The sequence below is a fragment of the Patagioenas fasciata genome, chromosome 1 (assembly GCF_037038585.1).
Source record: "Patagioenas fasciata isolate bPatFas1 chromosome 1, bPatFas1.hap1, whole genome shotgun sequence".
NCBI lineage: Eukaryota > Metazoa > Chordata > Aves > Columbiformes > Columbidae > Patagioenas > Patagioenas fasciata.
In genome coordinates this window covers 123,052,970-123,069,028 of record NC_092520.1, presented here as the reverse complement: position 1 = coordinate 123,069,028, position 16,059 = coordinate 123,052,970, and the positions used below count along the sequence as shown (strand labels likewise).

The following is a 16,059-nucleotide window of genomic DNA, read 5'->3' as shown; positions in this document are numbered from 1 at the left end:
TAGAAGACTGTGCAGAATGACCCTGCATCCTAAAGAGCAGTCAAGACTGAACTTTGAACACAAGGACTAGCTGTCTCCAAAATCAATACTTAACATCAAGTTAAGCAACATTTAAATACCTTGAGGGATTGATATGTTTAGCACCTTGAAGTCCAAGCCTTCTTCAAGAAAAATATATTATTGTCTAGTCTTTATATACAAGTCATCTGGGGAAAGTCCAGCTGTGCACCCCCTCTCTTCCTAAACAACAAATGCTGCATCAGTTGGATGCTCCTATCAGAGGTGCCTGAAGACACAATAACATGAGGAAAATTTTACAAAGTAAAGTGGAGATGAATATAAGTAATGATATCCTTATCTAAAAATATGTCTACAGAGAACGACTAAAAATCTATAGGCTTGGCTTTGAATAAACTCCAAGTAGGTTAATCTTCATCTTTCAAACTTCAAGAATTATACTGCTGCAAAATTATATCGAATAAAGTGTATAAACCAACTAATTAATAGTGTTAGTCATAAATTTTAACAGAACTCACTCAGCAATCAAAGTAAGTGCTGTAAATGTAGGGTGAACAGTCTTTCTATAATTCATATCTGACAAAGTGGGTTAAAATATTTTAAGTGAAAATTTTAACTGATTATTGCCTAGTTTATATTAAAACATGTAAAAAATGTATTCCCACAATAACACTCTCATGATCAGACTGTAAAGTTTTGCAATATATTTATTTGCAGGAGGAAAACACAAAATGCAGACAGGAATTCCCACATTCAAGCAAAAAATGCATATTTAACAGGGGGATTTTGAATCCTAAAATTACAAACGTATCTGGTACTATCATACATTCTTCAAGAGCCCACTATTTTTTTAAGGAGCCATATGTAAAATCCACAAGTAGAAAATTAGCAGACCTGAGACTACTCAAATTAGGTAGCACTGAAGACTGTGAAATTTTTGCTGTTGTATCAAGCACATGTGCATGAAAGCTGAAATGAAGCACGTCTTGGGACTACTCAGATTAGTTATTTTAGATTTTGTTTTTAGTTTGCATTTGAAGCTTTGTTTGAAATGGAGCCTGAGGAAGGATGTGTCTTTGTACAACCTTCACTAAAGAAATATCCACATCAGAGACAAAATTGTAATTGAACTCCCGTCTAGTAATCTATATAAAGAGGCAGAGGTCTAAAGGAAAACATAGATCAAATGACTTAGAAGTGGAAAATAACTACAGAAAAAAATAAAATCAAAAGAGACTACAAAGTTAGGTGAACACAGAAGTGTAATAAAAATCTACTATGAATATATGTTTTATGTATAAAATAATGACCTAAAGTATACAATATTAATGCTTGAAAATTTTTATATTGTTTTTTAATAAGATTAAGATTACACAGTGTTTTCCTAGATCATCCACCCTTCCCTACTCCCATACTCAGGATGGTGTGTGGATTAAAATACTAACTGCCACAGAAAGCAAAAATGCTCTCAAGTTTTCTCCATTTTGAAGTGCAATACAGGAAGGTGGGTTACTATATAAAATCACATTTTATTGATCAAGTCTAGAGCCACATTTCTGTGGAAAGCATCTTCAAGAAAAAAAAAAGATATTTTAATATGCAGTTGAATATATTATGATAAGGAAAAACATATCTAATTCCAACTTTTTGACTCAGAAACAGAGTAACCTGATTCCACACTCCATCATCTCTAAGCAGAAGGACCACCAAGTCCCTGCTTTAGAGGTGCCCAAACAAACCTTCTCACCGTCTTTGACTAAAGCCCATAGATCAACCTGCCAACTGAGTCCTCAGCCATGCAAGTGAATCAGGTATGAAAACCCGCACAGGGGCACCTCCTGGTGCACATTCAACTGCTCTCAAGACCTAGGTTGACAGGAAAATTTTATTCTGAGAGGGGTGGAGGTAGGTGGCCATGGGTCAGAGTCTATCCTTCACAGTCAGGTGAGCCGGTGATACACAACAAGCCAAAGGAAGGAGAAGAGTGGTAGGCATTGCTCCTACACTGTCAAATATAGTAGCCCATGGTTCACCAAGGTGAGCCTAATTTTAGGCTGAAAGTCTAACTCTCCAAAAGGTTTACAGACTTCTTAAGACCCCAAATGGCTGGTAAGAAGTGAGTGACGGATGGGAGTTTCCCCAACACGCTTGACCGCCACTGCGTCTGAGTTCTGCCCTCTGGAGAGCCAGCTTGTTGCAGCTGTAGCAAGCACTAGAGCCCACAGTCTGCTATTACTCCCACTAATGACATTTTTAGAGGGTGAAGACCTCATTGAATCCATTGATGTTGACCCATGGGGCTACATTTTCTCTGCGCTGCTCAGTGAATTAGGCAGGCGACTGCTATTAATGAAAACAGGAGATCTGTATATTCAGTTCCTAGCTCACAGGGCCGCTGACATACCCCATAATTTAAGAGAATTATGTCTTTAAAGGCTATATTGTGATAGAGAAATCAGTCATGATGAAACATTGTTTCAGTGGTGGAAAAATCTTTGCTAACGTTGAATGAATTTCTCTGGCATAGACTTTTAAGCAAGTATTAGAGGACAAAAGTTTCACACTTCAGAATGCCTAATTTAAAAAAAAAATTAAAAATGAACAAACAAACAAAAAACACAGAAGCTTATATCTTAGGTACTCTGGCTTACTGAAATGATCCAGCCATTTCTGTGAAGTGCCCATCCCAATTCATTTTGCCTAGAATGTTCCACACTGCTTAATTAAAACAAAACCTAGGACATCTACATTTATCTTTTTTTTTAGTGATTATAATGATTATGAGTAGAATTTTAGGCCTCTTTTTGCAAGAAGAGGTGGGTACCCATAAAAATACAAGTGACCTACCACCAATGCCATTATTTTAATTGACATCTGTGAGCATATTTTCTTAGGTTGCATCAAGACAGATGAGGGCCCTTTGTGCCCTTCTGACAGAGATGGCAATCATTAAAGATTTACCAGGGTCATTAAAGTGAGAAATAGCAGTAATGCGGAGCTGAATATCCCATGTGGATTCAACTGAAGCGCAAAGAAAGCCAGCGTAGAATTAGCTGGGATCCTGCACTGTCATCTTAACCTCACTGTAAAAAAAGGAAAAGGAAAAAAAGAAACATCACGAACTTGTCTAAAACACATTAGGTAGCACATTTCACTTATATGGCAGGTTTTGCCAGTAAATGACGTAACAGTCCCCTTCACATTAAAGCACTACTTGTGCTTTCACATGGTACCAGCTATGACAAGAGGTGGTGGGCGGACCCAGGGTCACTGCATTACTGCCAGCCCAGAAAATGTTTCTCTTGGATTCTTCTGGGACACGACAGCAAACACAGCTGGATGTGGCTCATGGGACACCCCTCATCATGCACAGGCAGTGGAAGAGGATGGCATCCCTCAGCACTGAGAGGGGTACACAAAGGGAGACATTGATGTGGAGCCACCAGTGAAGCCCCAGAGGTCAATCCACTTCTCATTTACCCCCTGGAAGCACGCTTGGCCACAGCATGCATGCAGGACGTGGGTAGCAATTTGTTCATGATCTTCCAGGGATCCTTGTTGAGAAACCAGCACAGTCCTGGCAGCACACTGATTTTAAAAGGAAAGAACAATTACTCTGAGTCAGCAGGCTGTTAATCCAGCCAAACCTGGTGTCTCTTACCACAGCATCTGTCTTCCTTCTCATGCTCCTCTCTCTGAGAGTGAACCGGATTTCTGCTTCATTATTAGATTGGAACTTGAAAAGCAACATCCCACTATCTCTTTGAAATGTCGTCCTTATGTAGGCACTGTAACTATTTTGAGAAAAGACCAAAAGATACTAAGAGGAAAAGAAACAAACAGTGACAGGTGTAATAAGGTTTAACTTGTTTAACTACAAGCCTGATGACTCATGAGATACACACCTTGCCAGAGCAGCTATATGTAAATTATTCTAAGGTAAAAAGAGGAAACCATTTTCAAAATCATTATCACATATGTGTTCAATTATTGTAATACCTTGTGAAGTGACATCACAAAAATCCTTGGAGAAAAGGAACAGGGGGTTTCTAACCTTGCTTTGATTATCCTGTTCATTATATCAAATGAAGGAGGAAAGTGATCTCCTACGGGAATCAGTCACCATTCTTGTTTTAATCCACATCTTTTGATTTCTTGAGTAGCTCAGAGACAGACCTTCGTTTGCTTCTGATGTGGTGCCTTTGCTGCAGAGCTGCAAGAAGGAGCAAGCAGCACAAAGCCCTTTGTCTGCCAGGGCTCTGCTAACCAGCCAGCCCATGTCCTGGGTACTGTGCCAGGCTCTTCAGCAGTGGAAAAAATGCTTCCTGTCAGTTGCTTGAAAAATGAAACAACTGACAGCACCAGGCACTCGGAAGGGAGGACAAAAATAATTGCAGGTTAAGAATAAATAGTGTGAAGATCACTTGGGACATGCAAACACACAGACACATGCACAGATTTGTAACAAAGCATTACACGGCTGTAATATACAACAGTCGTGAACCGTCCACTTGAGCCAATCAGGTATGAGTCCTCTCTCTGCTGCACTATGGATGCCAGTTTTGTTGAAGCTGAGAGACTTTGATGCTAAAGTCCCTTTCAACATAACTTTTGCTAGTTTGCACATTTGAGTGAAAAAAACAAAACAAAACAAAACAAAACACAAGACTATGTGCTCCTATTGACTCACAGCTGATATATTGGGCCTTCAGAGTCAGACATAATTATCACATGATGCACAACAGTGAACATGTTTGAAACATATATTTTACATAGTGAAATCAATCACAATGCAACTAATAATGCTAATAGTTGGTATACAGTAACAATACACCCTCAAGCTTGTGCAATAGTGAGATAATGTGTTTCCCAGGTCATTGGAGGCACTAATTTCACCTTCTGCCTCATGATACTTCCAAGGAGTGTGTTATCTCAGGGTAACACATGTCTGCTGGTACCTGACTGTTTAATTATTGTACACAAAATTCCAAATCAGAATAACTGTCATCTCAAGGTACTGCTGTGCACTGCTGGGTCCTCCTGATGTAAGCGAACAAGTGCAAGTTATGCAGCAAATAGAATGACCTTGGTAAAGATCTCTTCCCCAAACCAATGGCTTCTCACAACTTTAAAGCACAACCTGAAGAATAAAAAAAAATACAAATGATGTAATTACATTTTCAGTTGAAAAAATCATAACGGTTTGCCATTTGTTTTTAATGAGGGATTTGTCTAAACAAAAGATTTCTTGTGTGAACTATACAAACCAGGATCTCCCAAAATATTTTCCCTGGGCCATTTCTTAGCTGTAGTAGATTTTTCAGCCTTAGTGGTAGCCATCCACTTTATATATACAAACACATACAAACAAACACTTTGGAGCCAGGTTTTAACATACAAGGTGGATGGGTTACAGAATCAATCTCCAATTCAATTAAGTAGTTATATGAGGTGGACCAGCAGCAGGGAGCAGGACCCATGTGTGAGCGGGTGAAAGCACCGAGTGATGGGTACTAAGCCTGAGGTACAGGAGACCCAGTCTTTATTCTCCAGTAGGACTTGCACACACAGACAGAACTTTGCACATGAATGTGCTCTGTGTGGCTTGAAAATCTGAAATAATGAGCATCTGTGGCAGAGGTCTTGCTATATACAGCTAACTGGTTTTACTTTTCTTTCAGGAGAAACCTGATCTCAGAGTTGAGATGCGTTTCCTCATACAACTCAACCTCATAACCAAAACCATTCCTACAAGCAATGGGATTTCTGATCAATTACCATTTATGTCACTCCATATCCCTGAAAAAGAAGTGAAGACTGATCCCTTAAAAACGCACAGGCCTTCAAGTAACTTAGAGAAAAATTCTGTCATATCTAGTTTTCATTGCTATTTCTTAAATACTCAAATATTGAGTTGCTAGAAACAATTAAGTATCCAGCCATATTTCTTTACTATAAATGAGGAACTTTGGGGCAAATGAGGAACTCCATGGAAACATAAGGTTTCATGTAGTCTCTGTGTTGTACTGAACTACAGCCGCACCATCAGTTCTATTCTGACCCCTACAGCAATTGGTCCTGACTTGTCATGGGATGAAAATTCATTACTTGAAATGCTTGATATTTGGAATGGCAATCCATCATCCAAACTACTTGATACACAGCATACCAGACAATATGTTTGCATTCACTAACAAGAAGATATGGAATAGTACAAAAAAAAATAGAGCCCTAAAGGATTAATGCAGCTGATTTAATGTAGCCCCCAACCCTACCACAGGACGATTAGTTCCTAACCCAATCCTGAGACATGTTTTTGCAACCCATTCTTTTACATAATCAAAACCGCCTTAGCATAAATGCCACGATGAGGACCCGAATCACAGGTGCAGTTATGACTACCTAAAGAACTAAAATGTTAAGAAACTGGCAACACCTGGAACAGTTTATTTTCCCTTTAAAAGGACTCTAGTTCATATGCACTAAAACTGCACCATGAACCATCATTTGGTACGTGGGGTTGGTCTGTGGGTGAACTGGGTCCCCCTGTTCACACTAAAACTGTGCTGCTCTTCTACCTCTAAATGCAGGAGTGCCTTCACCCCATGTTTGCCACCAGCAGTCTTTCTGAAATGCTGGGGAGCAAGTGGAAAAATGCTGGCAGTATCAAGTATCACTATGAATGTGATCAACGGTTGTTCAGTATTTTATGGTAGACTCCTTCAGGAATTACCTGCTTGGGAAACTGTCCACTTAAAGACAAGTGAGCAGCTGTTTGTAGGAGCATTCTCACAAACACACACACACAAAATGCAGAGAAATAAAAAGACATACCTTTATGTTTGAGATAGATATTTTTCAGCTGTAAAAGGTGTTGCCACAACTTTTATCCACCTGTGATTTTTCAGTGTCACTTTCCATTTTGCTCCTTCTCAGCTGCAAAAAAGGAGAAAAAATATGAGCTCTTTCATGAAGGATATAGCTTTATTTTACTTGGGATAAGAAATTAAGGATGCCCTGACTGACAGCATGTGGTTTCTATTTCTGTTTATAAGAAGTCTTGCAATAGTAGGTCAAAAGGATTAGAGGAAGGTCAGTGTTACTGTTTCAAGAGGAAACCAGCAATTGTAGATTCACTTCAATGTTCTTGCTTTCCAAAGAAAGTGGAAATCTTATATGACAGGGTTTTTCAAACACCTGCTCTTTTTCTTTTCTTTTTTTTTTTTTTTCCCTTCAGTAATTGAGGTAAAGGAAAGAGTTGTGGGTTTGTTTGTGGGTTTTATTTCCCTTTCATCCACTACATAATAAATATTATATAGACAGGAAAAAAGTTAATTTGTTGTCTAATATAGGTCATAAAATATTTTTTTCTTACAAAACAAAGAAATAACAATATGAATGCAATCTACGTATATTTAAGGTAAAAACACATGGAGGAGCTATAATATCTCTGAGCAACACCACAGTCAAACACTGTAAAAAAGCAAAATGTTCTCTGCAGTTCAGTCTTTTCATTTTCCATTCTCTCACAACTGTCTGATCTCACTGCTCACCAGCATCCCAGGGAAAGCAAAAAACAAAACAAACAAAAAATCCCAATTCACACTCAATTCACATAGCTTACATTAGTTTATAAATTTATTAACAACTTCTAAAGAACTTCCAATCTGTGAGCTACACACTCTGGATCAACACTCACAATAGAGCAGGTGAATCTCTATGCTGGACGCTTACTAAAACATTAATTCATGCTCACAAAAATCCAGGCTTCACACTGCTTTTTCAGTCCTTTTCAAGATGACTCCTTTGTCTAAAGTTTCCCTGCAATTCCCTGGTTACTGTTCAATCCAGCTGATGGTTGTTTCCCTCTTCAGCATGATGGGAGCTGGGCATGACATGCACGCACATCTTACACCTTCCTATCTTACCACCTGTTATCTAGACCATTTTGGAAAAGGTGGGCTATGTGTACACCCTCCTGTTCAGTCATCCAAGTGCATCCCACTGCTGAAAGGGTGTTGGGGTGGAGAAACTGCATCCTGCATACAGTGCTGCAACGCATGCACAGCAAATGGGGCACATTTGATTTTTTCTAAATTGCACAGTGTAAGCCTCACTCTATTAGGACCTATTTCTCCTTCTAGACGGAAAAAGAAAAAAAAAAAAAAGAAAAAAAAAAAAAGACTGCAACGCTCCAGTTGTTTTTAATGGTTGAAAAATTACGTTCCCTTGAGCAAGAAGATAAGCTGAGAGGATTTTTAATTAAAACTCACTCTTCCTCATCTTTATCCCAAAAGTCTGTTTCATGTTAAAAGCCAGTCTTAGATCATTCCCTAACATTCGAGGTATGTCTTGCAGACTACCTGTTTGCTCTCTCTTAAGGAAAATAGATGCAGATAGGGATTGTAACATGGAACCTGTACATGAACAGAAACTTCTGAATTCAACTATAAGAACACATTTGTAGCAAATCAACCTGCAAAATGACAGCATTGTTCTGCTGCTTGAAGCGTTACTTTCTTAGGAAGCACATGCAGCATACTTCATACTGATGTAGTTAAAAAAGCCTGCGGCAGTGAGCTGCGTGCTGACCTTACACCTTGTCTTCCTAAGGCTGAAGTTATAGGTGCCCTCGGTGATGTCAGCAGCAAAGATGCTCATGCAGCTCATCCGTGGGGATGTCACAGTAGGAGGAGGGCAGGGACACACTGCAGATGTCCCAGATACACTGGCTATTGATGTGGCCAATTTGTGACTCGGTTCTCTCTGACTGACAGGCGCCTCAGGCAAATCTCCAGTGCTGGGTGTGTGAGCCCACATTTCAGTTCTGTGGCACCTCCACGCTTGTGAGCTGTTGAAACTGACAAGACTGTGGGTCTTGACATTATCTCCTGCCAATGCAGCTTTACTCATCAGCCTTCTCATGAACACAGCCTCTCACTTCCAGCATACTCCAAAAATATCAGATACTTATCCTCAGTTCTTGGTCCTGGGAGGATTTTAGCCTCGAAATGCAGATTTCCAGAAAGAAAGGGCCAATGCTGCCAGGGAGATTAAAGGGAAAATAAGAGTGGAAGTGAACTCTTAGATGGATCATCGAATCACAGAATAGCTTGGGTTGGAATGGACCTTCAAAGCTCATCTAGTCCAACATCCTGCAATGAGCAGGGTCATCTTCAACTAGATCAGGTTCCTCAGAGCCCTGTCCACCCTCATTGTAAAAGCTTTCTTTCTCATGTCTAGCCTGAATCTCCCTCTTTCAGTTTAAAACATTACCCCTTGTCCTATCACTACAAGCCCTCCTAAAACATATGTTCCCATCTTTCTAATAGACCCTTTGTAAGTACCAGAAGGCCACAATAAGGTCTCTCCAGGAGCCGTCTCTTCTCTAGGGAAAAGCAATGTAAAACACCTAAAGAATCAGGTCTTGCCCAGCAACTTCACTGAAGTTGCTCAAGGCATGGATTTTACCCTAAAAGGCCAGGAATCCAATTGACCAAAACTGCTTCAAATTGACAAGTGGCCAGAAGAAGCAGGTCAAAACTGGTGCTGACAAATAAATCCAGTGCAGTACCACAGAGCTATGCTTCCAAAGGCAGTCTGCAAAGTCTTGGGGTTCTCTGCTCCTCAGTGAAAGCTTTCACAGAACTGCAACACCTTTTTTTGTTGTACAGATCCCGTGGATGCAATGTACCATGCTCACAGCTGTATCAACAAAAACAAACCAAAAAAGTGTCCAAAAGTCTCAAGAAAATCTAGGAACACACTTATCATTTCCTCTTATGTCAATGTTTGGTAGGTAAATAACCCAGTTCTGTAGGTTTTTTACATGAAAGCAACTGAAGAAACAACACATGTAGTCTAAAAAGAACCAGGTGAAGCTTAGATGAAGAAGGACTGTGCAATTAAGCAGCACACTTAAATATGATGAACTGAGCTTGTTTTGTTTGCCTTTTCCTTGGTCTGTGTTTATACCGCGGGATTTTTGGAGGCAAGGAAGTTACTAAGGCACTGGGGAGATAATTGTTACTGTTTTTCTCCCTCTTCCATTTTTAATCATATGTTTTGTTTAGATTGGTTGTTTTTTTAATTACTATTTTTACCACAATCTTATGTATGTTGCATTTTTCATGATTTTGACCTGAACTAATTTGGTTACTCATATTTTTATTACTTTCATTTGTAGAACTATTATCTTTTGATCTTCTTCTGTTTTCCTGTATGTTTAAAGATTTCAAAACTAATTAAGACGATTAACTAAAAAAGATTAATTATATTCATAAATGAGATATGTCACTTCTGATTAGCAGGTGGCTCTTTTCTGGTTTGGGTACATAAAAGCAGATGGAAATGTGGCAGACTTAGCCATATTTAATCTGCCCACTTCCTTCCAGACTGCTCCACATTCCAGTTAACATTGCTAACAACAATGAAACCTATGAAATCTTCAGATTTTTTTTTTGCTTTTGTCATTTCTGATTTGGCAATGCACGTCTCATTTGAAAACCTGGCCGTTCTTAACTGAGAGTTTCCAGACTGGTTGTTCTAAACATTTTGTGACTTCTACTCACAAGCTTCAAGGTGCCTGGAAGGACAGGAGGAGAAAACATACTCAAAAATAATTCTGTTTTTGACTTTGCATGCAATGAACAGTATAAATATTCTTTGGTGATGATTTTTAAACAAAATCTGTCTAAAAAGACTGCTTTTGCTCTCAGATTGTTTTTTGCTATATTGCAAATAAAAGCAGACATATAATGCTCCTTTTTCCATATCCAAGATTATTTTCTGAACAGTACCAGAAAAGCTGTTCTGAATCAGCTTTTTAGCTATACTGTATATTACTTTTATTTAGGCTTCTTTGTAACTCTTACTTCTTATAACATATACTTTTCTGTTTCACTCTCTGCTCATTACGTAACCTTTTCTATGCTGCCTTTTTTTATACAGTATCTGCAACTCATCTCTTCTTAAATCTCGACTTTTCATCACTTAAGCAATTTTCTTGTTGACAAACCAAATAAAACTTACGCCACTTCAATCAGCATCTGCACACTTGATACATATCTGTTTAGTAGTAGTAGATAAAGAGATACCAGAAAGTAGATTGTCTTTTCATTTCCATATTCATAGTGTCAAAGAAGAAAGAAAATAATAGTCAGATACATTTTGCACGTTCACACATTAAAAGTGCTGGGAAAACAAAATCATATTTTCCTGTTTGTGGTTCTATACTGATAGTGTCCTTTATAATTAATTGTGTGTGGTTAATTTTTCAGTTGTTAACAGTATCTTGTTTCTTAGTATCAGGCAAAGGTGTGCTAAATGCATAGCTCAACAGCAACTTCCTCGTGGGTCTTAATGTATCTTCACATATTTTCTCCAGTGCTTCAGAATTACTTTTTAAAATGCATAATTAATTGTTAGCCAAATGTATTAAGGATAATGTCAAAAAGCTATTTCTTTGTCGCTCTGCCATTTTATGACAATTTTACTACTGCACAAGTAAGAACAACAACAAAAAACCCCCACAGTACAGCCACACACTAAGGCAGGAAATAACCAGTTCACAGATGCATGAGGAATCGCAGTAACTATAAGCTACTATAAGCTACTTTGAAGTATATGAAAGCAATGTGATAGTTTATGTGTGTTTAGAGACAGTTTGTTTTTCAGCATTTATTTCTTATAAAAGAAGTTCAACATGAATCAGACATTGACCACTCTAAGTTATAGTGCTTACTGTGCAAAACTGATTTCTATAAACTTATATCAGAATAACTCTACAAAAGTTAATCTGGGATTTATGCAAGTGAATTTTGGTTTTATGGGTCAAAACTACTTATTTGACACAAAGGTTTTGATTTAAGTGGAGGTATTCCAAAGTAAGTGAGAGGAGGGGAAAATAAATAAATAAATAATCAGACCATAAAGATTCAATTATGTTGAAACAAGAAACTCAAGTTCTTCCATACCGAATTCTGCTGCTTTGACTGTCTTCACTGGATTTTATCACACACTCCTTACATAAGAATATAAGAAATTGGTATAATTTTTGAGATATCTGTCAGCTTTATTCGTGTTGTATCACATAAGCAAAAACTGGTAAAGGATAACACTCACAGGGTGGGACACAATATCTGGTGCTTAAAGTAATGGAGTAGTTGAAAAAAATGGAAAACCAAACCAACTAATGTATATATTGGGTGGTGATGGTGCAGATTTCCAAGTGCATTCAACAGCAAGAATGGTTACCCTGCCTAATTCTCACTCCTTTTTGCCTCAGTTCTTCTCTATTCAGATATATACGCTAAACAATAGGACTGAAATGCAAAGATGTTTAGCTTTTAAGATTGCAATAATGATAAAATGTGCTAAGCCCCAATCACAAATGAAATGGACTGTGCTGGCATTCAAAGGAGGAAAATGTAATACCAGGGGATTTTCTGAAGTTGAGGTTTTTATTATATCCAGTGTATTCTTGTGAATAAGATCATGCCAGAATTCTAAAACAAATCCAGATCGTCTTGTCTTTAACTCTTGTTTAAGATATTTGTCCTCCACAAAAAGTTCAGGTGCATAAGGACTTGGGGATTTCATGAAGAGTTCATGAGTGTAGCTACATATGGATATTTATTTGTTGTTCAAAAAACAAAATCTGGAATGTATCTTTGCCAATAAATTTGAGTAAGTGCTATTAGTACACATGCTATTCAATATTAGAATCCTGCATCATCTGTTTAAAGCACTGGTATAAGGAACCATATGACTCGGGGAATTGGTAATGAGGTACAGAACCTTTCACCTCCAGGTCAATAGTTATAATCTGAAACAGACGGAGGGAGCCCAGGAGTCAATGCCATGTAATTCCCGCCTACTGAGTTTAGTAAAATTAGTCTGTGGTCTCCAGACAATTTCTATAGAAGAAATACTGTAACCACAATAAGCAGGAGAAAAAAATCACTGGCACTGGTATCTGGCACTGACAAGGACAGGAAAGCCAAGAAATCGTCTAGGGGAATATGTGGTCCCTCTAAAATAAGTAAGTGGAAGTGTTTCAGTAAAGAAGCTAAGGGAAAATGGTTCACAGTAACTTTTCATCATTTTATGATATTGGCAACTCTCATGGACTTGAACACACTTGAAATTTTAAGTGTTTACCACTTATACAAAACATCAGAGTACACAAATTGTGCATCCCATAAACATTGAGCAAACTCTGTAACATGTACAAATCAACATACTCTGTACATGTCACCTACGTAACAATGTACAAACTTCAGCTGCTCTGCCATAGCCAGCAAACCTGTAGAGAGTTGTGTATCACCATCACAGTAAGAGGCAGTCAGATTTATTTACAGATTTGCAAACGGCTTTTTGTTGGAAACTCCTAGCATGGTGGGGTGTCTAGCAAATACTCAATGTTCTAATCCACATTTGTGATTGTGCTGCCTCAACCTGTTGCTCCATTACACCCATCTCTGGTCTCAAGGTAACAAACTGTGCTGGACAGTCCTTAACAGAGTATAAGTTGCAAAATACTAGACACCACTGCTACTGCAGTGATAGACTTCCCACTACAGAGAGGCAAACTATGAATAAAAACAAAATATATGAGAGAAAAACCCACAGTTCGGTCATTCTGCATTTAGTTGAAACATGGATAACCTCAACACCACAAATAATAACAAGAAATCAAAGAAAAGACATCAGAGTTACCTTTAGCTAGGATACATGGTACTGATCTACAGCAAGCTGTAAACGTGCTATACAGGTGACACATGATTCCTCAGCTGGTGAGTTCCATCTGCAATGTACACAAATCAGGGTCAGGAGTCCTGAATTGCAGTGAGGTAAGATATGTGCAACATGATCTGTGTGTTATTTTTCAAACACTCTTTAGATCCTTTCTGGAAAGAAGATCTGGACTTGTTTGTTCTAGTTTGCACAAAGAACAAGTGACCCCATTCACGTGCTGGGAGCCCTGTTAATCTTGAGCTGTGATGATATCAACAAATCTATTAAAAGGAAACTGAGAAATACCTGAGTATCTCAGTATATGATATGCAACGCATTAGTCACCAGAATGAATTTATCTAACTCTCATATTCTTCCCTATAATCACATGGGTGAACTTTTATGAATACAGTTGTGTGCAGTAATACAGTGGGATTCAGTTTGGATTTATGATGCCTACTTGATGGTCTCATGCTCACTACAAGAATATTGCTCTGCACCAGCCAATAAAGATGTTCTCCTATGACTTCTGAAGAAAGTTCTGTATCTTTTCAATTTATGAAAGTTCAGATGATCAGAGAAATGCCAAAACAGGAATCATGAATTTTTAAAATAAATTATTTTCCTTTTATAAAACATACTCTAGTTACCCAGATTATGAAAAGACAGAGCTCAGCTCTTAGCTTAGAAATAAGGCACATTGGTCCTCTCTGCCCTCCACAGCATTTTTATCTTTAACAGCACCACTTTAACGTGATACATAAACAGTCAGCAACTGGAGGAACCATTGTTAATGGGTTTTGGTTTTGTTTTGTTTCTGGGTTTTGTTTGTTTGTTTTTATTTCTAGTCTGTTTTAACTCATCAGCTATTATTAAACTCTTGTAAATTATGCCTAGAAGTAAAATGAATGGAAATATTTTTCTTAAGTGGAGATTAAGCTATGACTACTTTTTATGCACCCATCCTTTGAATACAAAAATATTATTTTCATGATGAAAAATGTAAATTTTTCTATTTTCAATATTTTCACATAGTTTATACCAATCCACACAGACTGGTCAGTCCTGTACCCAGAAACAGTTTTCACTGGAAATGAATTTCACAAGAAATGAATTTTTCATTGACTAGTGTGGGGTAGTTTGTTGTTGTTGTTTGGTTTTTTTTTCCCTTGGTGCTGTTTTTTTTTAATTAATTTTAAAACTAAAATATGATAATTCAATTTGAAAATTAAAAACATCAAAATAACTACTACACTTTCCAGGTGGAGTTTTTATCCCCACAACCACTCTTCATTTTTGAGTAGGCAAAGGTGAAAAGACATATAGAGAAACATAAATTCTTTGAACCTGACATGATATCAGCTAGTTTCATTCAATTGAAGAGACATTTGTCTTTCTCAGCTCTCTCTCTTGCTTTCATTTGGTGCAGGCAGATTTATGATGTCAAAGCCAGGATTTTGGCACCTGTTTTCCCAGCAGATTTTGATGAGAACTAAGCAACCAAATCCTCTTTAGACAACTTTCAAAACAGCAGCCCTAACTGCTTCATTATATCTTGGGGGTAATATGAAGGCAGTCATTCCAGCTCTAAGAATGTACAGCCATGAGGACTTTCCCAGAGGGGTACAGCCCAACAGACATGTTCAGGGGAAGAGGTACAAGCCAGAGCTGGCAGGCGGCCCCTCATCCACAGGCACCTCATAGCCCAACTCCCCTTCCTAGCACTCCTCAATAAGGATCCCCCACCGCCAGCAAGAATTAGCACATAGCCATGTTGACAGCAAGCTCAACAGTCACATTTCAGGTAGAAAAAACAAATATACATGCCCAAAAACTCTTCCCAACCCTGCACCACATTTCTACACCAAGCAAATGCTTCCCACTCCCCTGAGCATCACCTCAGGTCATCTCTCTGTTCTAACACTCTTCTGGGTTTACAAACTTTGCTTTGCTGGCAGGATCTGGCCCATGAGTATAGCTATTTCCTCAGCCTGTTACCCTAATCCCTGGCCTGTGACAGAGTAGGAGAGGAAGTGGGGGCAGAAAGGAAGGCAACAAGAAACAAAGAGGAAAGTAGACAGGTAGCTGGCTCACTCCCACCACAGATGCATCCTTAGTGAGCTGAGGGACATCATTGCCAGAGGTCAGCATGAATGCATTTCCCACATGCATTTGCCTAAAACTAGCTGTTTGGGTGTTTTTTAAAGCAGTCCCTTCTGATATCCATAATCTCCATTAAGATAATTCATGACATTCTATATAACGTTATCAGCTTGTAAAGCAGAGCTGGCTGAACTCCCTGCA

At 38.4% G+C, this 16,059-nt stretch overlaps 1 long non-coding RNA gene across 1 annotated transcript in view; it reads right to left on the bottom strand.

Annotated features, from left to right (window-relative positions):
* Positions 1 to 738: 738 nt before the first annotated feature.
* The window catches only part of LOC139828926 (uncharacterized), a 57,805-nt gene continuing 42,484 nt past the window's right edge, over positions 739 to 16,059 (bottom strand). The window contains exons 3-5 of the long non-coding RNA XR_011741006.1: positions 13,738 to 13,825; positions 6,853 to 6,954; positions 739 to 5,158 (exon numbers count right to left, since the gene is read on the bottom strand). This is a non-coding gene — a long non-coding RNA (uncharacterized lncRNA). The remainder of the gene's footprint in view (positions 5,159 to 6,852; positions 6,955 to 13,737; positions 13,826 to 16,059) is intronic.